General features: G+C 51.3%; 1 long non-coding RNA gene across 2 annotated transcripts; it reads right to left on the bottom strand.

Annotated features, from left to right (window-relative positions):
- Positions 1–179: 179 nt before the first annotated feature.
- Positions 180–18,419, bottom strand: LOC122891736. 2 transcript variants are annotated; one of them, XR_006381316.1, is made up of 3 exons: positions 18,265–18,419; positions 12,790–12,861; positions 180–310 (listed from the first exon to the last, which is right to left on the bottom strand). It is a non-coding gene; the product is annotated as an uncharacterized LOC122891736 (long non-coding RNA). The 2 variants fall into 2 exon arrangements; XR_006381317.1 differs by lacking the exon at positions 180–310 and adding an exon at positions 12,241–12,414.
- Between the last annotated feature and the right edge of the window lie 1,649 nt (positions 18,420–20,068).

Genomic DNA, 20,068 nt, shown 5'->3' on the forward strand with positions numbered 1-20,068 from the left:
CTGGCCTGGAGGGAGCCTGCTGTAACAAAGATACTTGGTTGGGGTCACCCAGCCACTGCGGCCCTACTTCTCTCTCTGGTCTCCTTCTCTCCTTGGGGAAGAAATGCAAGGACTGGGAAACACAGCAGGAAAGGGATCCCAGAGAAGCCAACACCCCAAAGACACCACCTTATGTTCTTCTCTCCACTTAGTGATTATGAAATTCTTCCGAGGCTGGAGGACAGGGCATCTAGGTTCCAGATCCTTCAACCTGAAGCCAACCATCTGCTTTAGTCTCCCCTCAGTTATGGCTGTATTCTCTTCTCTGTATCTGGTGCAGTGCAAAGAGGCACTGGGTGAGTAATTGAGGAATGAATGAACGAACACACACACTCACACACACACACACACACACACACGGGGGCTGTCTTCCCTCTGGGTCTGGGGGTGCAAGAAACATGCAACAGAGCATGTTTCCTGGACACCACCTAGTGCCTTCCTCCCCTCCCAAGACCCTAGGATTTCCTGGGACGCTGTAGGCCTTACTCTGGGGCACAGAGAAGAAAGAACTAGGGCTGAAGAGAGAAAGATGGGGGAGTTCAGCAGAAAGGGAAGCTGCTGTTATTGCCCTTGCAGGAGTCGTTCCCATGGCACCTGGTGGGTGAATCACGGGGGAAGGAGGCAGGAAAAGGAGGCAGCACTGTGTGGGGTGGGGGGGGAGGGCACTGATGTTAAATCAATCTGGAGCCACCTGGACCCTCTTTCTTCTCCCAGGCCAGAGGAGATGGAAGAAGAGTCCCTGCACCTGTTTCCCTGAACCCATTATCAGAATGAGTCAGACAGCAGGTTGGAGCAGGGCATGCACCTGCAGAAGTATGGAGAATGGGGAGCTGTGCTCGGCACCCCAGGCCTGGGCGGGCCGGGTGGGGCAAGCTGTGGGTGTACTGCAAGAGCTGGGCCCTGGAGGCAGAGATTCCAGCGGCATTTAGCTGATGACTGGGGCTAGATTCTCGGAAAGATCCCACAGGGCATGAAGTGGGGACTGGATGACAACAAGCTGGAGTCCCTTGGAGAAGAGGGACACACAGCACACAGCCCCCAGCCCAGGGCAGGGGATGACCGTGACTGCCCACCTGCCAGGAGGGCAGATAGCTTCCTCCCCAGCCTTCAGCAGACACACTCGTGCTTCACAGACACATTGACAGCTACTCAGAGGGACAGGAAGAACCAGAAGCCCCTCTCTCTGGGGACAGACATAAATCCAAAAGACAGACAGACACACACACACACACACACGGAAGAGTTCCACTCAGACCGAACACACATACACACACACACACACACACACACACAAAAGAAACCACTTGTCCCTTCCCCAAACACAAAGCAGAGACTCCCAGAGGGGACACAGAGCCCACATTCCTTTCTCCCCTTTCTCCCCTCCCCTCTTTCCTCCTCCCCACTTTCCCCAGACTTCTGGCCTCCTCTGATTGGCTGACTGAGGGGGAAATCCAGTTTGTACCTGTTTGCACCAAGCCCTCTCCCAGCCCCTTCAAACAATACTTAATTTCAAAGGAGTGAACTAAAAGCCTGCCCCCCCTCCCCAACAAACACCCGCACTAGCAAGGTGAAGAGACTTCTTCCAGAGAGCAAAGGGAGGGCGCGCGGGCCCACTGCCAAACCTGGGACAGAGAGCAGGAAAGAGAAAGGGAGGGGCTGGTCAGACAGGTACGGCAGCCCTGGGGAGGGAGAACACCAGCTCCCCCACTCCTTACCCTCCCCCATACTGTAGTCCGGTGGACCAAGGCAGATTGGAGGAGGGGGAAGGGAAAGGACAGCGGAGGCGGGGACAGATGGTACCTGAAGTCCTAAGCACAAAATAACAACCCAGGGCCAGTCCTGAAATCTCAGCCCCTCTGCCCCCACCTGCCTGCCTGGTTCCCTGGTTCCAAGAGTATCGTTTGTTTAAAGTGAGGGCAAAGGGGACCACAAGGACCCCTGTGGTTTTCAGGCTGCAGAGCTGGCCCAGATCTCAGTGTTAGGGGAGCTTTCTGCTGAGGCAGCCCAGAACTATCTGGGGTAGAAGTGTGTGCCCCTCGTTTGTCAGCTCCCTGTTGCCCGGAGACCCAGCCAACCCCTCCCCTGATGCCCCAAGCCAGTCTCAAAGCAGAAGAAGCTGAGCTGCCCTCTCCCAACACCCCTGCCTGGGATTCCGGGGCGGAGGCAGAAGGGAAAGGCCCCCGGGACTAAGGCCAAGTGGTGAGGGAAGAGAAAACCAGCCTGGGGCAGCCACAGGCACAGCTCCTTATTAGGCTGACTCTGGCCACTGCGGTCTGCCCAACAAAAGGGAAAGTGTTTGCCATGACTGTGTGACCGGAAGAGCCAGATGACTCTGGCCTAGACTGCCTTTCCAGAAGACGAAAGAGGAGTCGGATGGCATCATTCTCCTGAGCCCTGGGCACCTGTGTCAGGCGGGGGGGGGGCAGAGGTGGAGGAGCAGGGCAGGGCTATCATCACGTAGTTTGCAACCATCCGGAAAGAGGGTCCAAACAGAGCTCTTTTCAGTGATCAGGACAGATGGCAAGATACCACACTCACAGCAGAACTGTGTGCTGTGTGAATTATAGGTCAATAAAACTGTTACCCAGAAAAGCCACAAAAGCATAAATTAGCCACATATACAACTGTAGGCCAGCATAGAGATAAGGAGGGGGGGGGATGCAGAGTTGGGTGTGTTGTTTAGATGCCAAAGGCAAAGAAGTTCCCTGCCTCTACATCAGTACCAGGGCAGTGTCCCCAAAGCACTGAGATCTTACTTGAAATCTTCCTGCTGGTATAGAAATAGCCTGAGTTTAGCACCTGGGCAGCAGGAACAATTAGTTTGAGTAGGAAGCCACAGGTGTTGGGAACACCCATCAGTAAGCCACATCATGAATAATAAAGGTGATTTGATTGTTGATTCTTGTGCTGTGTACCTCAAGGCCAAAACTGTTCACAGTCAATGTTCAATAAATGGTGACTCTTTCTTCTTGATCAATGGCTCTGATGATTAAAGCCTGATGATTAAAGCCTGCCAGAATGGGAATGGACTGCCTAGAGGGGCGGCAAACTCCTGTCCTGAGAAGTATGGAGACAAAGACTTATTTACAGACTGTCCACCAGGCTCGCAGTGGAAGGATTCCTAGTCAAATAAGGGTTTGGACTAGAACTCCCAAATCCTCCCCACTCTGGGAGCCTTTGGTCCATGTCCCACCACCAAAAATCTTTCCACATAGATTAGATGTCCACGAACGTTCTCTGAATTGAAACTTTGATTTTGGGGTGCCTGAGTGGCTCAGTCAATTTGGCACCTGCCTTTGGCTCAGGTCATGATCCCAGGTCCTGGGATGGAGCCCCATATCGGGCACTTTCTCAGCAGGGGGCCTGCTTCTCCCTCTCCCTCTGCCTCCCTGCTTGCTGCTCCCCCTGCTTGTGCTCTCTCTCTCACTATCCCACTCTCTGTGTCAAATAAATAAATCTTCTTTAAAAATTAAAAAAGAAACGGGACGCCTGGGTGGCGCAGTTGGTTAAACGACTGCCTCTGGCTCAGGGCGTGATCCTGGAGTCCCGGGATCGAGTCCCACATCAGGCTCCCAGCTCCATGGGGAGTCTGCTTCTCCCTCTGACCTTCTCCTCGCTCATGCTCTCTCTCACTGTCTCTCTCTCTCAAATAAATAAAATAAAATCTTAAAAAAAAAATGTTTTTAAAAAAAAAATTAAAAAAGAAACTTTGATTTTGATAAGACATGTGATTAGAAGTTATTAGAACAATGGGACTCCTGGGTGGCTCCACACTTGATCTCAGCTCAGGTATTTTTTTTTTTTTTAAAGATTTTTTATTTATTTATTTGACAGAGAGAGATCACAAGTAGGCAGAGAGAGAGGAAGGGAAGCAGGCTCCCTGCTGAGCAGAGAGCCCAATGCGGGGCTCGAGCCCAGGACCCTGAGATCATGACCTGAGCCGAAGGCAGCGGCTTAACACACTGAGCCACCCAGGCACCCCTCAGCTCAGGTCTTGATCTCAGCGTTGTGAGTTTGAGCCCCACATCATACTTCTCTCTGGGTGTGGAGACTACCTTAAAAAAAAAAAAAGAAAAGAAGAAGAAGTTATTAGAACAAGTATGGGGAAAAGGACAGTGAGTTCAGCTTCATCATGGAGGAAAAGAGACACAAATTCTTGTCCAAGAAGAAAAATTTGCCTTTATGCTTCGAGATTCTTCTGACAGTCTAAGAACTAAATTGACGTGAGACACATTAACAGGAGAAATCAAATTTAATTACGCACAGGGAATCCTCATAAATATGAGAGATTCCAAAGACAGTTGGGCAAAATGAGGTGTATATGTCATCCTGAACTAAGGAGGAGGCTGTAGGGGTCTGGGACTTTTAAGGGGGATGGAAAGCAATTCACAGGAAGGTGAAAAAGAGTAAATATTTGGTAAACAAATGTTTGCTGGGCCATAAGGAAACAATGGGACACCAAGAGGAATTTTAACAGACTTTGCTAAACTCCTCCCTGCCTACCACCCCCAGTTTATACAGTAATCTGTGGCGATAGCTCCCTTCCTGGAGTAGGTCCTCTATCTAAATTCTTTTTTTTTTTTTTTAAAGATTTTATTTGTTTATTTGACAGAGAGAGATCACAAGCAGGCAGAGAGGCAGGCAGAGAGAGAGGAGGAAGCAGGCTCCCTGCTGAGCAGAGAGCCCCGATGCGGGCCTCGATCCCAGGACCCTGAGATCATGACCTGAGCCGAAGACAGCGGCTTAACCCACTGAGCCACCCAGGCGCCCGGTCCTCTATCTAAATTCTTTAGGCAGTTAGGGGGACGTCAAAGTTTCCTTCCAAGTTTTTTGGGCCTCGATTGTTCTCAGCTCAAAATCATCCCCCTGCCAATGTGGCACATCTTGGGACCATTCATTCTGCACTCCCCACCCAACAGCCTGGAGATGATGAGGTCTCCTGCCCATTTTCACATCCTACACCCTCATCTCCACATCTATCAAACTAGAAGAGTCCATCCATTGGGTGGGCTGTCAAGACGAGGTGGGAGGGATCAAGTTGGACTCTTGCCCCTTTACTCAGGGTCAGTCCAGAGCTTGCACACCAAAATCATCCAGGCTGTCATCCATCCGGATTTTTTGAAAGCTTCCACCATTGAGCCAAGGCTGAACACAGACTTAAGCTCTGGTTCCACCACCAAGACCTCCAGGAATACACTCTTCTCTTCCCCGAGAAAATAGCTCAAAACCCAAACTCAGATCACTGCAGGAGCCCTCCTTCGATGGATAACATCCCTGTCTTCAGCGGATCACATGCCTGCCCCTCAAGAAGGAAAACAGAGTGACCAGTCCTCAGAGCTTGACATTCCACGGTGCTGGCCAAGGAAACAGACAGAAGCTAAGAGAAGCCCTGACAGGGGCCTGCTCATGGCCGTGAGGACAGCACTGTGGGGAACCTGAGTAATGGGACATGGAAGGCAGAGCGTCATGGGAGAATGCTTCTCAGAAGGGATGAGTCCCTGGAGGAACCCTAAGGAAGGAGTCACACAGGCCCTCCCACAGCTCCGCTGCAGGAAAAACAAAAATTTCCCCAAACAGTGGGTTCAGGTAACCAGACTGGAGTGCAAGAGAGAGGAGAGAAAGCAGGACCTGAGGCTCAGCTGCTGTCCCCACGCCCACCCCCACCCTCTGGCCCTGAGAACTATCCCAGCCTGGGCTGCTTGGCAATGGAACTATTGTCCAGAGGTCTGTTGTTCTGAATTTCCTGCCAGGGAACCTGAGGACCAAGGTAGGGAGTAGGGGCTGGGACCCAAGGTCTTTATTTCCTCCTGCTTTTATTCACCCATTCATTCATTCATCTATTCATTTGCTTATCAGGCACCAGCCTAAAAAGTCTGGGGAGATAGCTTTTTGGTTCCTTTCACACCAGTTATGTACAAGTGAGAGCCTCCTTTGGCCAAGGCAAGGTATATCCTGAAGGTCTCGATTGAACAGTGATCGTTAAGAGTCCTTCATCACTAATTCAGTGCATTGGTGGCTAACTATATACTGGGCACGTGCTAGAGAGAACTGGGTCCCTAATGACCTTCACTGTATGTTGGGAGAGACAGATGTGTAATGCCCTTTAGTCAAATACTTTATTAAGGATACTTACATCTTACCAAAAAAAAGGCCTTACAGAGGTGCCTGGATGGTTCAGTCCATTAAGTGTCCTACACTTTTTTTTTTTTAAAGAGTATTTATTTATTTATTTATTTGACAGAGAGAGACTAAGCAGGCAGAGAGGCAGGCAGAGAGAGAGAGAGGAGGAAGCAGGCTCCCCGCCAAGCAGAGAACCCGGTACGGGACTCGATCCCAGGACCCTGAGATCATGACCTGAGCGGAAGGCAGAGGCTTAACCCACTGAGCCACCCAGGCGCCCCAAGTGTCCAACTCTTGATTTGGGCTCAGGTCATGATCTCCAGGTCCTGGGACCGAGCCCCCCATCAGGCTCCATGCTCAACAGGGTGTCTGCTTCTCCCTTTCCCTCTGTGATCTCTCTTGCTCTTACCCTTTCTCAAATAAATAAATAAAAATCTTTAAAATAATTTTTTGAAAAAGGCCTATAAACATTAATTCCTTTAATCTTCATAAGAAAAGTAGATGTCATAACCACCATTTTAACCAGATGAGGGTAAGAAACGTGCCCAAGTGCTAGAAACTCTTTCTCCAGCTGCACACCACTGTATCATACTTCACTGCTGTGATGAGGAGCAAGGAAATTGGTATGTTGGGTTAACAGCCAAAAGACAGTTTTCAGGGGTGCCTGGGTGGCTCAGGCACTAAACGTCTGCCTTCGGCTCAGGTCATGATCCCAGTGTCCTGGGATTGAGTCCCGCGCCAGGCTCCCTGCTCTGTGGGAAACCTGCTTCTCCCTCTCCTACTCCCCCTGCTCGTGTTCCCTCTCTCACTGTGTCTCTCTCTGTCAAATAAATTAATAAAAATCTTTAAAAAAAAAAAAAAAAAAGAGAGAGAGAGAGAGAAAGAAAGACGGTCTTCAGGTCAGCAAACCAGCACTAGCCAGGCAGGGCCTAAGAGAAGGGCTGAGGATGAGAGGAGCAGAGCGTCAGCATTGGGTCCAAATGTCCCCCAAGGAAGCCGGAGGATGGGGAAGCATGCTGAGGTGAGCTTCCTTACCCTCCATGTTGCCTGAAGTCACTTTTGTCTGGGATGAAAACTTCTGAGTCTCCATTTTTCAGCCCCCTCCGCCTAGCCCCAGATGCTCAGGAAAATCTAGGGCTCTGCTTATAATCCACACCATATGGGGTTGGACAAGAACATTTAAATCTCTGCTACCCCTATCACTAGAGAGTTCCAGTTTAGGCACACACTAACATGCTAGCCCAGACACCCATCCCACCCCTGGGTGAAGAGAAGGGCTCCTCTCCTGCTCTCTTGATATGCAGGAGCAATGATCTTCTATGCCTGTTACAGAAAAGCAAGTGGCACAACACTGGGGAAGTCCTGCAAAGTCATGCACAAAGCATAGTCCTCTGAGAGATGCTCTACCTGTCTCCACCTCATCCAGGGATAGGGCCAATGCTTAGGCCATTCCCAACCTTCTCCACAATCAAGAAGCATGGTGTACAAGAAATGATCATGTGTATGGCAGGCGGGGGTCAATGAAAGGCTCAGCCTGAGACCAGAGGGGGTCAGGCCAGAGGCTATGGCTGCCTGAGGCCTCCGCTCAGACATTTAGAGGGCTGATTGGCCCCAGGACTTCGCATACTTGCAGCCTCTCTAGCATGGTGGCTGGGACACTTTGGCTTGGGGACACCAGTCTGTTTTGGGGAGGTGAGAAGCTGCAGGAGGAACAGGAAGGAAATGAGTGCCAACAGCTAGAGCACAGCCCTCCTTACGGAGAAGGCTCAGGGATCAAGGACACCCATCAAGGGGAGCCATAAATACCTAGGTATCTAGGCACATCCTGAGGTTAATCACCCACCATAAAAGCAACCACGGCCCACGGAGAGGCAGGACAGAGGATCAATCTCCTCAAAATCGAGCTGCCGCAATGCCAGCCTTGCCCGGCCCCACCCTGCCTGCTGGGGGAGGAGGAAGTGAAAACAAGGTGTCACTGCCCAAGTCTCGATTTCCTCCTCTGATGTTAGGGATTGGTCTCAACAGCCTCTGATATTTCTGACCTTCCCAAGAACATCCACAAGTTTTATGATTCTACAGATCATTCAGAGATTCTAAGGAATTTGGCTTCAGCCCCAAAATAATGAGAATTTTCCTGTGAAGGGGAGAGGTAATGACAATAAACAGGGTTTTTTTGTTTTGTTGTTGTTGTTGTTCTTTTAGCAATGGCTGGATTCTCCCTGGGTACATAGACACACAAAGCTGGACTCCTGTCCCCAGGACACACAGGAGGCAGGTGCTCTGCCGGAAGGAACAACCCCTCCCATACCCACCCACCCCCGCCTGTGCACACACAACCTCAACCTATACAAGCCATCTCCGGGCCCATGCACACGCGTGCCTATGCAGCTAGTCACTTGTCCTTGCCCTGTAGACACACACACACACACACACACACGTTGCCCTCACGTGACTGTGTGTGCCTCCCCTCACCTTGCCCACCCATCACAGCCACATACATACACTCTTCAGTGTACACCACCCCGCTATGCACAAGCAGCCGTATCATCCACACCCCAACACACAGATACACATGATTGCTCACAACTCCTGACTGCAAGTGACTGAGATCCAACTCACACGGGTTTCAGTGTAAGAGATCATTTATTTGCTCACACACCTGGGAGGACCAGGGGTGCATGTGACTTTTGGCATGGCCAAAATGAGGGGCTCCAGGACGGCATCAGGACTGTCTTCCTCTACTTTTCCAGTTTTCCTCCGTGTTAGCTTCCTTCTGGGGCAGATCAGCCCCGTGCTGCAGCAAGAATGACCACCAAAGGAGGACCTCTTCCCCAACCCTTCCAGCTAAAGCTGCAAGACTGACTCTCACAGGGCTGGCTTAGGTCACGTGCTCATCTAGGAACCAATCCCTATGGCCAGGGGACCAGAAGACTGCAAATCTGGACTAGACCAGATCTCGCTCAAGGCCAGTCCCTGGAGAAGGGTGGTCAGCCCCACCCAACTCATATAATAGAAGGGACCGGAAACAGGTGATTCACCAAAAAAGGTAGAAGAGATGTCTGTTGGATGGATTAAAAACAACAGGTGTTCACTGCCTACACGAACCTGAATGTACACAGAGAAAGGAGTGGAAATCTAGAGGGCCACAGGGGTATAAAGATATGGGTGTGCACACTGAGCCCTTGTATAAATATAAATTCTGCCTGGCCAAAGCCTACCTTTGTCAATGTACCTTATCAATGAATATTGATTTCAGAAAAATAAGTGATCCAGACATATGCTACTAGGACCCTAAAGGAAGGGAAGAGCTGTTTTAAAATAGGTCTGGGCTAGGGGCGCTTGGGTGAATCAGTCGTTGGGCATCTGCCTTCGGCTCTGGTCATGGTCCCGAGGACCTGGGATCAAGCCCGGCGTCCAGCTCCCTGTTCAGCAGGAAGCCTGCTTTCTCCCTCTCCCACTCCCCCTCCTTGTGTTTTCTCTCTCGCTGTGTCTCTGTCAAATAAATAAATAAATAAAATTTTTTTAAAAATAGGTCTGGGCTAGGGGCTCCGGGGTGGGCTCAGTTGGTTAAGCCTCTGCCTTCCACCAAGGTCATGATCCCAGAGTCCTAGGACTGAGCCCCACATCAGGTTCCTTGCTCCGCAGGGGGTCTGCTTCTCTGGCCCCCTTTACCCCCACCCCCCACTTGTGCTCTGTTTCTCTGACAAATAAACAAATAAAAAAAATTTTTTTAAGATTTTATTTATATATTTGAGAGAGACAGAGATGAGGAGAATGCACACATGAGCAGGGAGGGGGCAGAGGGAGAAGCTGACTCCCCCCTGAGCAAGGAGCCCATCAACACAGGGCTCCAATCCCAGGACCCTGGGATCATGACGTGAGCCGAAGGCAGATACTTAATGACTGAGACACCCAGGCACCCCACAAATAAAATCTTTAAAGAACAGGGAAAAATTATAATAAAATAGATTTGGGCTTGACTGAGTTTTCACAAAACAAGGGTATGGATGAAAAGATCTAGAAACGTGAGGACTCACTGGACCAGAACCAGAATCCTATGGAATGAGAGGAAAGACCGGTGGTGAGGAGGCAGGTGGGACTGAGGGTTTCAAAGGCAAGACAGTTTATCCCGTACATTGCAGAGTCCCGTGAAGGTGTGCGGCAGGAAGGTGACAGGGTGAAAGCATGAGGTGAAAGCTTGAGCAAGAGAAAGTGAACTGTGTAGGCAGGTGAGATGGCAGAGGCCAGACTGGAGAGGGGAGGGATGGGCGGCGGTGTGGGGCTCTTGCAGAAGGCTCCTGAAGAGCTGTGTGGTATGGCAGGAGCCATGGAATGGGAAGGCAGGCATAGAATCGAGCTTTGGTAAGAAGGAAGAACCAACAGGATGTGGAGGTTGATTGCAGGGCCAAGTCCAAGATGAAGGGAAGCCAGGAGATGACTCAGCTGCACTTCTGGCAGCTCCCTGCTTCCCCCTAGCACCTTCTGCTCCTGCCAGATGGGTGCATGCACTTTGTGCATTTGTCGTAGCCGCTGGACCTCCCCCTACCATCATGGTCAGCCTACCCGCATCAGACCACACCTCCTTGCAGAGAGGGCAGAGTCTTCTAAGTGTCTGGTTCTGATCTGCGTGTCAGCCTCCACCTGGCAGGGCACCAGCCCAGCGTGAGGGACGTGGAGTGAATGTGCAGACCCTCCCTGGAACAGGTGCTTTGCCCCTGCCTCCTTACCACTGTTCATCCCAGGTGCACACAAAAGCACACCTTCCCTGCGGCCACAGCACAAAGAGGCCGCCACGAAACCTTCCTCGGCAGCAGACGCAAGCGTGGGAGAGCCCATTTGCTCGCCACTGACCATGACGTGCCGGGAGAACTGGGTCTGACTCTTGTCTGAGTTGGGGTGGGGGCTGGATACATGGAAGCCAAAGCAAGGAGATGCCTGGGACCATGGTGGGGAGGGGGGAGATGAGAAGCCCTTGAGACAGACACACAACCCCAGGACTAGGGATTTGAGTCCTCGAGGAGAAGAGGCTGGACCCCTAGGAGAAAGGGGGGACATTCATCTTCACAGCCCAGGAAAGACAGCTAGAATCAGCAGGGAGAAGCCCCAGAGAGAGACTTGTCCCTGGGAGCTAAGGCTTTCCAAAAGTTCGAGCCTTGTGCAAGTGGAATCTGCATCATCTTCTGGGAAGTTGTGACTTGTTCTGCATGAGGATGGGCTCAAGCAGAAGGCCACAAGGATTCTAGTATCAGGGGGGCGTGTTCTGAGGGCCTACGGTGGGCACCGTGCACTGCACCTCCTTTAAACTCACAAAAACCTTCCCGGTTGGGCAGGGAAAGAAAAATGCCCCCAAGTTCACTCAGCTGTGAGGAGAAGAACTGGAATCTGAACCCCACGGATTCCTCATGGTTGGCACTGTCCCCACACATGTTCCCCTGTCCCACAGCCAGGGGTGACAGAAAGCCACAGGAGAATGAATGCAATCAGAAGAATTGGGGAGGGTGCCTGGGTGGCTTAGTTGTTAAGCCTCTGCCTTCAGCTCGGGTCATGATCTCAGGATCCTGGGATCAAGCCCCGCTTGGGGCTCCTTGCCCCCATGCTCAGCGGGGAGCTTGCTTCTCACTCTCCCCTCCCCTAGTTTGTGTTCCCTCTCTCACTGTGTCTCTCTCTGTCAAATAAATAAATAATCTTTCCCAAAAAAATTAAAAAAAAAAAAAAAAGAAGAAGAAGAAGAATTGGGGAGCCACTTCCTAAGCATGCCAAGTTGGGCAAGGGACTGAATCTCTCTGAATGTTCCTTTTTCTCAGCTGAAGATGCAGACAATGGCAGCCAGCCAAGAGGGTTGAGGTGAACAGGAGATAGGGGACCAGGGCTTGGCAGCAGCAGGTCAGTCAGTGTTAGCTGGACCCTAGCCACCACTCCATGCTTATCCCCTACCTTTCCTAAAGCCTCCCTCCAGCAGCTTTCCCTACCCACCCCCTACCCCCCCACCCCCCCACCCCGGCCAGCAGCCCCTTCTCCCCATCCCACCCACACCAGGAACTTGTGCCGACACCCGCTTTGACACAGTGGCCTTGTAAGAATTTAAGTCCTGGTCACCCCCTTGCAGGATGGAACGGCATCTCACTCATTTTTGTGCCCTCCAAAGTGCCTGCCCAACCGACGATAGTAGGTGCCAAGGTGGGAGAGAGTGCCGGCTGGCTCTGAAGGGCTGAGGGTCACTAGAGGGAGGTGGCAACTGGGGCCGTAAGGAAGACTCTAGAAGAGAGTAATAAAGGGGAGCATGCAAAAATCTGCCAACATGCAAAACAGAAGCTTGCAAATCCAATTCCTAGGGAGCCAGCCATGCAAACTGACCCCTGCCCAGGGAAACAGCTTGCCTTTGCCCTCTTTCAACCCAGAGCTCCGTTCCCTGCCAGCGATGGTAGCAGTGATGGCGGTGGTGGGAATGGTGGGGCTCATGGGGGCAGCTCTCATTTATGGGGTTCCCACTAACATCAAAGTGTCAGAGCTCTTGCCTACATTATTGGATATCCTAAAATAACCCATGAGGAGGATTCCATTAAGCCCTTCACAGGTGTGGAAACGGAATGTCCTTCAGGACTTGACCTTGAGTCTGGAGTAAGTCCACACCTGAGCATGCTCTTTCCAGCGCTGCTCTCCCACAGAGTCAGTATCCAGTTACCTCCATCGAGGGAAGCCGTCCTGTGGATAAGCCAGAAGAAATGGTCCAAAGACATTTTTCCTCTTTTAGTTAGCAATTTGAAAAATACATATTGTATTCATTTGACTAGTATTTGTAGAACCTCTAGATCACCTCTCCTACTGTATGGATTCTGACAGACTTAGGGGACCTCTCCCATGAAGGCAGGGACATCGTCTTGTTGTTGGCCAGATTTACAGCATTGGAAAATGCCTAGCAGGCACTCCACCAAACATAGGATGAATGAGTTCACAAATGAGCAGCTCGAGGTCCAAGAAAGCCCTGCTACCTACCACTCAGTGACCAACCTACCCCCCACCCCCAGATTCCCTGGTCTCTAAGGCTCAAGGTAACCCCAAAGCAGGACACAGTGACTCAATTATAGGTCTTCGGGCAAATCTGCTGACCTGGAAGGTAGGAATGGGCTTGGAAGGTGGGGCAATGGGGGGCTAGGCCAATTTAGCCTCAGGAAAGTATTAGTTAAGCTCCCAAGGGCAACAAGTCATGTGTTTCTGCCTTCCCAACAGAATTCCAGGCTAAAGCCATCTATTCCCCAAGGCCAGGGGCTGCCTCATCTCCTTCCTTGACTCCTCAGGTTTCCCAGGTGATTCATCTCAGGAAACTAAGCAGCTTCCAGCCCCTAGGAGGCAGAGAAGAGAAAGTCCTTCCCAAGGAGAGGGCCATTTTCCTCCCATATCTGTGCTTCTGACTCAGAAGAGTCCAGCTGCAGAAGTCAAACTCCCCAGGCTTCCTCCTAGATCCATGGGTCCATGGTTCCCATGGCTCCCATAACCAGTCACATTGACCCTCCACCCCCAGCCACCTCCTCCCACCCATGGCTGGACCCTGTTCCTCGTAGCAGCCAGCTCCAAAAAAATCTCAATCTCTCTCCCCCACCCCCTGCAGGTCACCAGCCTATGGATCTAGGGATTCTCCTTCTTTCTCTCTCTCTCTCTCTGTCCCTCCAGCCTGGCTCTACCCCAGGTACCTCCTTCAGAAAGCCCTCCCAGACCTCCCAGGCTTTCCTCCCAGCCCTCTAAGCCCACACTATGATTAGACACCCTCGGCTCTGACCTGGTCTGCCAGACTGGGGTGCGGGTTCAGGCACCCCCAGGGGACTAGGAGTTCCCCTAAGACAGTAAAGACAACTTTTAATCCTTATGGAAACTATGAAATAAATATTATCTCCATTTTAGAGCTGAAGGAACAGTCTGGAGGTGAAGAAAAGCTTGGAGCAGCTGGTAGAGGCCAAACTGGGCCCCGTCCGCCTCCCAAGCCATGTCCCTCCTCCCTGCCTCCCTCTCCCTCCAAGATCATACCAGATGTCAGGCACTCCCCACACCATAGACTTTTTATAGCCCCATTCAATCTTCACACGTAAGCCTACAGGGAAAATACAGATAGCCTCATTTTACACCTTTACGATAGGGAAGCTCAGAAAGTTTCAAAATATTCCCTAAGGTCACAAAGCACTTGAGTGTCACAATCAGAATTCAATTCAACCCTTCTAGCTCTGAAACCCAACGTGAGGTTTCCCAGGCCCCCGGGTCTAGCCAGAGCCAAGCTGAGAGAAGCAGGAGATAGCCATGTAGATTCTCCAGGCCAGCATGAAAGTCTTGACTCCTATCAGCCAGCACCTCTGATAAAGGAAGATGACTTCCAGAAGGGAAGCCCTGCCGAATTGGCCCCTGCTGATCTGGGGAGACCCAGGAATTCCAGAACAGCTGAGAAGCTGACTGGCATACCTCCCAGCTCTCCATCCTTCCTCCTCACCCTGGGAGCCGCCACACTCTCAAGTCCTTTCACTTCTGCACTTCCTACTGCCACTCAGTGATCTTGGATTTGTGATTAAATGAAATGAAATGGCTCTGATACTTATTTTTAAACAATCCTTAGAACAACATAGAATAGCTGAAAAACATAAACTTGGAAATCAAATCATATGTGTTCTAATCTCAACTCAGTCTCCAAATTGCTGTGTGACACTGGACAAGTCACTTCCCCTCTCTGAGCTACAGTTGTATCTGTATAAAGAAGGAGCAGTACCATTTATTTCTGGAATTCCTTTAATTTCATTTAAATTAATTTGGTTTGGGGGCATCTGGGTGGTTCAGTCGGTTAAGCATCTGACTCTTGACTTCAGATCAGGTCATGATCTCAGGGTCATGAGATGGAGCCCCAAGTTGGGCTCTGTGCTGAGCAGGGAGACTCCTTCTCCCCCTCTCTCTCCCCCTCCCCACCCAATCAATCAATCAATCAATCAACTTGGTTTTTAGAACTTTGAATTTCCCCGAGTTCCCTCTCTGTGATCATTTCTTCACAGCAGAGACAGCAGTGAACTTGAAATCATACTCGATTTGGGCTCTCAGCTTTTGTTCGCTCCTCTGTCAAGCAAATTATGGGATGACAGTAGTTGTCAGAGTTTTTCTTGGCCTCATAAAGTCCCTATATCAGACCCCTACTGTGATGAGAGAAAACCACAAACTCTTCTCCAAAATCTCCCCCTTCCTCTTGTCCTTCATCTCCCTCCCTCCGTGAAAGGGCACTGTGATGAAGCACACTCCCCACACACACACTCTGCAGTCACTGGTAGCTCCCTCCTACCGCAGGACTAGCCAGAAGACAGATGGGACAGCATCCTCTCTTTCACTGAGCATTGAAAGGGGGAAAGGTTAGACTAGAAGAAGGACTGGCTCATCTAAAGAATCCCAGGAGTAGCAATGAGTGACTGGGGCAGGGGGTGCTCCTTTGAAGGAGCTGCCGTGCTGGAACTCCCCACTCAGACTTCGATGGGGCCAGGCCTGCCCAGAAGCCAAGGAATGGAGGAGTGTGGGGGCAGCAGGCCTCGAGGGGGCAAGAGCACAACCTGGCCGGGACAATGGGGAAATGACCCAGGGAAGGAGGTCTGGCAGGTTCTGAAAGTGTTGCTCTCAGAGGGTCTGTAATTCCTAGCGGGGGCTGAGTCAGGCAGGGCAAGGTCAGGCCCCCAGAGGAATGCAATTAGACGTATAGGTCTATAGAAGAGACTCCATCACTAGGAATGGGCCCACCCAGGATCATAAACTTTATCTCCCAACCTCTGGAGAGCAAAACTAGCTATCTCTGGGTTCCCAGGAACTCAGACTGAGTCAGAGCTGGGGGGCTGCCGGGATGGTGGGCCTGGACAACATGCCTCCTGGGTGTGGGGTCCAACAGAAGATGGGACCAAAGGAGGTTGGGAGCAAAGGGGGAGAAGAGATGGATCAGGATGACTGGTCCCAGCAACGGCTAAGGGTGTCAAACTCCTGCTAGCCAGCTCCAAGCCAGAAATTTCCCACGCCCCGAACACCAGCCAGGGAAATTCTGTCCCAGGGCTGGACAGCACTGTCATCTCAGCCTCCTGCTACTGAGCTCTGGGGTTCGCACCCAGCTCGAATGTAGTGGATCCTCTCTCTCTCTGTCACCATTACCTATTTCTCTAGTTTTTTTGTTTGTTTGTTTGTTTGTTTAAGATTTTATTTATTTAGGGGCACTTGGGTGGCTCAGTCATGGAGCTTTTGGCTTGGGTTGTGATCCCAGGGTCCTGGGATCAAGCCCTGCATCAGGCTCCCTGCTCAGCAGGAAGCCTGCTTCTCCCTCTCCCCCTCCCCCTGCTTGTGTTCCTTCTCTCGCCTTCTCTCTGTCAAATGAGCAAACAAAGTCTTTAAAAAAAAAAAAAAAAAAAGATTGTATTTACTTATTTTAGAGACAGAGCCAGTGAGTGGGGGGGGAGGAGCAGAAGGAAAAGGACAAGCAGACTCCAAGCTAAGCCCAGAGCCTGATGCGGGGCTCAGTCCCAGGACCTTGAGATCATTATACCTTGGCCAAAATCAAGTCAGATGCTTAACCGACTGAGGCACCCAGGCACATCTCCCTCGCTTTAAAAACACATTGACTTACTCTTCCTCTTAGAGGATGGGAGCAGGACCCAAAATGCAAAGGACCCAGGTTCTAGCTCCAGACCTGGTCTTCCCCACCACGCCCATACCCTGAGCTGGGCTCCCAGTTCCTTAGAGGGATGAGGAGGCAGGAGGCGGTGTTGCTTTGCTCTCTGTGTCCCTGAGAAATTCTCTACCTCCCTGTGATGTTCCCTCCTCCTTCTTGCAGGCAGGTGAGATAGGTCCTGGAGACCTGCGGGTGTGAACCGGCCCTTTGCAGAGTGGAGGGGGAGCTGACGTCACCCAGCCTGAAGCTCCAAGACATGTACGCATCCTCCCTCTGTCCCTCTGTCTCGTTCCCCTCTAACTCCCCCAGTAGCTTTGCTCTAAGTTGTCCTCTGGCCAGGCTCAGCCAGACTGATCCTCCATCAACACAACTTTGATCCAGTCACTCCCCAGTTCAGAGCCTCCCATTGCCTTAGGAATAAAGGTCAAACTCCTCCTCTGGCTGAGCTGAGCCCTGCCTGGCACTGGCTGCCTCCCTGCCCCAGCCCTGGGGCCCTGCCCTTCCCTCCCACAGTACCTCCCTGTCACCTGCACCTGCTGAAATCTTATCCCTCCTGCCTGCCCTGGCTCCAGCACACCCCATTCATTCTGCAAACATTTACTGAATGAAAATCACACACCGGGCATCGGCCCACACAACCTGCCCTGGTCACAACTGTTGGAAGTCTCCACTCCCACAGAGACCCCCCAAAACGAGCCTTTGTTTTACCCCTGGGTTGGGTCACCCTTGCCTGAGCACTTCCCTCATTGGGAAGCTGATCCACAGGCATCTAATATGCCTTGAACATGGGCTAATGGGGCAGTCTCCCATATTTGTCTCATTCAGTCCTCACAATGACCTTGGGGGTTCAGTGTCATTACAGTAAATTGCCCAGCAACTAGTAACTGGGCCTTCAAACAGAGTCCCAGATTTCAAGTCCAGGGTCCTCACGCCAGCACCTACTACAGGCTCAAAATCAGGCTCCTGCCTTATACATTTCTGTTTTGCTCAGTCCCCAGCACAGAAATTGGTTCAATTCACAGAAGGAAGGAATGAATGGTTCTCTGATTCTATTCTATCCCAATGAGTCCTCATCTCCCCTCTGATCCCTGTTTCCTCTCCCCCACATTCCTTTTTTCCTATGTCCTACTCTCCTTCACCCTGAGCCCCCAGGATCCAGAAGATAAGGGAGAAAAGAGGCTGCGATTATTCTCATTGATACCAGGGATTGGATAGGCTTTGGGAAGGTCTCTACAGCCCAGAAACAGCCCCAAGGAGGTAATCCAGGTTGGGAGGACTCCTCCCTACACCCCACCACCCAGTTTGATAGACCAAATGAGTCCCAGACCTTATCTCCATCCCTCTCCAATTCCAGCAGGAAATAGGCGGGGCAGGTGGGGAGCAGGCAGGGGCAACCAGATAACAGTGAGGTGGTAGAAAGAAACCTAAATTCAGTGACTCACCACCTTGTGCCTTCCCAAGAATTGGGGGGGGGAGGCGCTGCACGCTTGAAATTCCAGCCCAGCCCTGAAGAGACACTTGCATGTCAGTAAGCTGGACAGGAGGAGGAGGAAGTGCTCTGTTTACCCCAAACTAAAGGGCAGCCATGGCAACAGAGGCCAGGGCCATCGGTGTAGGGAGCAAAGGTCCCAGCCAGAGTAGGGCCCCGGATGCCAGCCTGCCAACTGAGCCGACTGCCCAGACCATGCCAGCCAGGCATTCTCTGGCCGAGCACCCCCTTGTGGCCAGCCAAAGCTCATCCCAAGAGCTGGGGAAGGGCAGCCCTGAGAAAGAAGCCACCCATTTTACAGACTCACGTGTGTTTTCATCCCCTCCCCTCCCCTTCCGGGTGCTTTCTCTCCAGAGGCCAGACACAGACAGACAGATACTGAACCAGGGGGTAGCTCTTGGCCTCTGCTGGGACAAGGAAGGAATGGGGAGCTGAGCCAGCTGCTGGGAGGGGCAGAGTGGAGGTGTCAGTCCAGGAAGGCTTCCTGGAGGAGGACAAGACAGAACAGTAGGAGGGCGTCCCAGGCTAAGGAAAAGGCAGAAGAGGTTGTCTCCTCAGCTGCAAAGATATGTCATCACGCCTCCCTCTCTGCCAGGCACCAGACTCATAAACTCCTGGAGTCTGAAGGGGCTTCCTTGGCTGGCACCCACTCCTTAATGCCCCCCTCGCCTGTTGCCTGTATTCACAGTCACCGTAACTCCTTCTTGGAGGTGGCCCTCGCCGTGCTCAGGGCCAGGCCTTCTACATGCGCTCTCAACTCTACCCCCTGAGAGCTGGCTCCATCAAGCGGCTCCTCTCTCAGTCTTGCTACCCCATGGCCACGGATTTCTCCCCTCTTCCTGTATCCATGTGCAAGTCTCTCCTCCTTAAAAAAAAAAAAAAAAAAAAAAAAAAAAAAAAAAAAAAAAGAGAAGAAGAAGAGTGGGAAGGGGAGAAGGGAAGGGAATCATCCTTGACTCTTGACACCTCTCTGTCCGTAGCCAAGCCTCTCAAAGAAGAGACCTCGTTCATCCTCAATTCTCACCTCACCCTATCTAACCCCCTCCAGCCACCAGCCATGGAAATCTTTAAAACCACTAATGATCAGGGGCACCTGATCATTGACTTAGATCATGATCTCGGGGCCTTGAGATTGGGCCCCAGTCGTTCTCTTGTGTTCTTGGGGAAGTCTGCTTGAGATTCTCCCTGTCCCTCTGCCCTCTAACCCTCCCCCCACATTCGCATGCTCACTCTCGCTCTCTCTTTCAAATAAATAAAGGAAATCTTAAAAAAAAAAATGCACTAACGATCAACTAATAGCTGAATTTAGTGGACTCTTTTCAAGTTTCTCTTACTTGACCTACCTATGATATTGGACTGGACACCACTGACCTCTTCATCTTTCTTGAAAGACTATTTCCTTGGCCTCCTGACATCTCCTACTTCCAATCCCTCGGGCCATTCCTTTGCAGTCTTCATTCTTGAATCCTCTCTATCTGACCCCCGTCTGTATCTGTCAACCTTTATCTTTTTGGTGGGCCACACACTCATTGGCACAATCACAGATCACCAGCATCTCCCATATAACTCAAGAGGCAGGAAATCCAACCACGTGTAGTCAGGAAATCCATCCACAGAGGTCAGATCGAGAGCCTTGGCTTTAACCTCTTCTGGTCAATCTCACCCACTTCCAGGGTGATGGCTCCCAGACTCTCAGGAGAGCTGCAGAACCACATTTCCAAATGCCACCTTAGATCTCACCCAAGTCTCAAAATTAG

The sequence above is a fragment of the Neovison vison genome, chromosome 12 (genome assembly GCF_020171115.1).
Source record: "Neovison vison isolate M4711 chromosome 12, ASM_NN_V1, whole genome shotgun sequence".
Classification (NCBI taxonomy): domain Eukaryota; kingdom Metazoa; phylum Chordata; class Mammalia; order Carnivora; family Mustelidae; genus Neogale; species Neogale vison.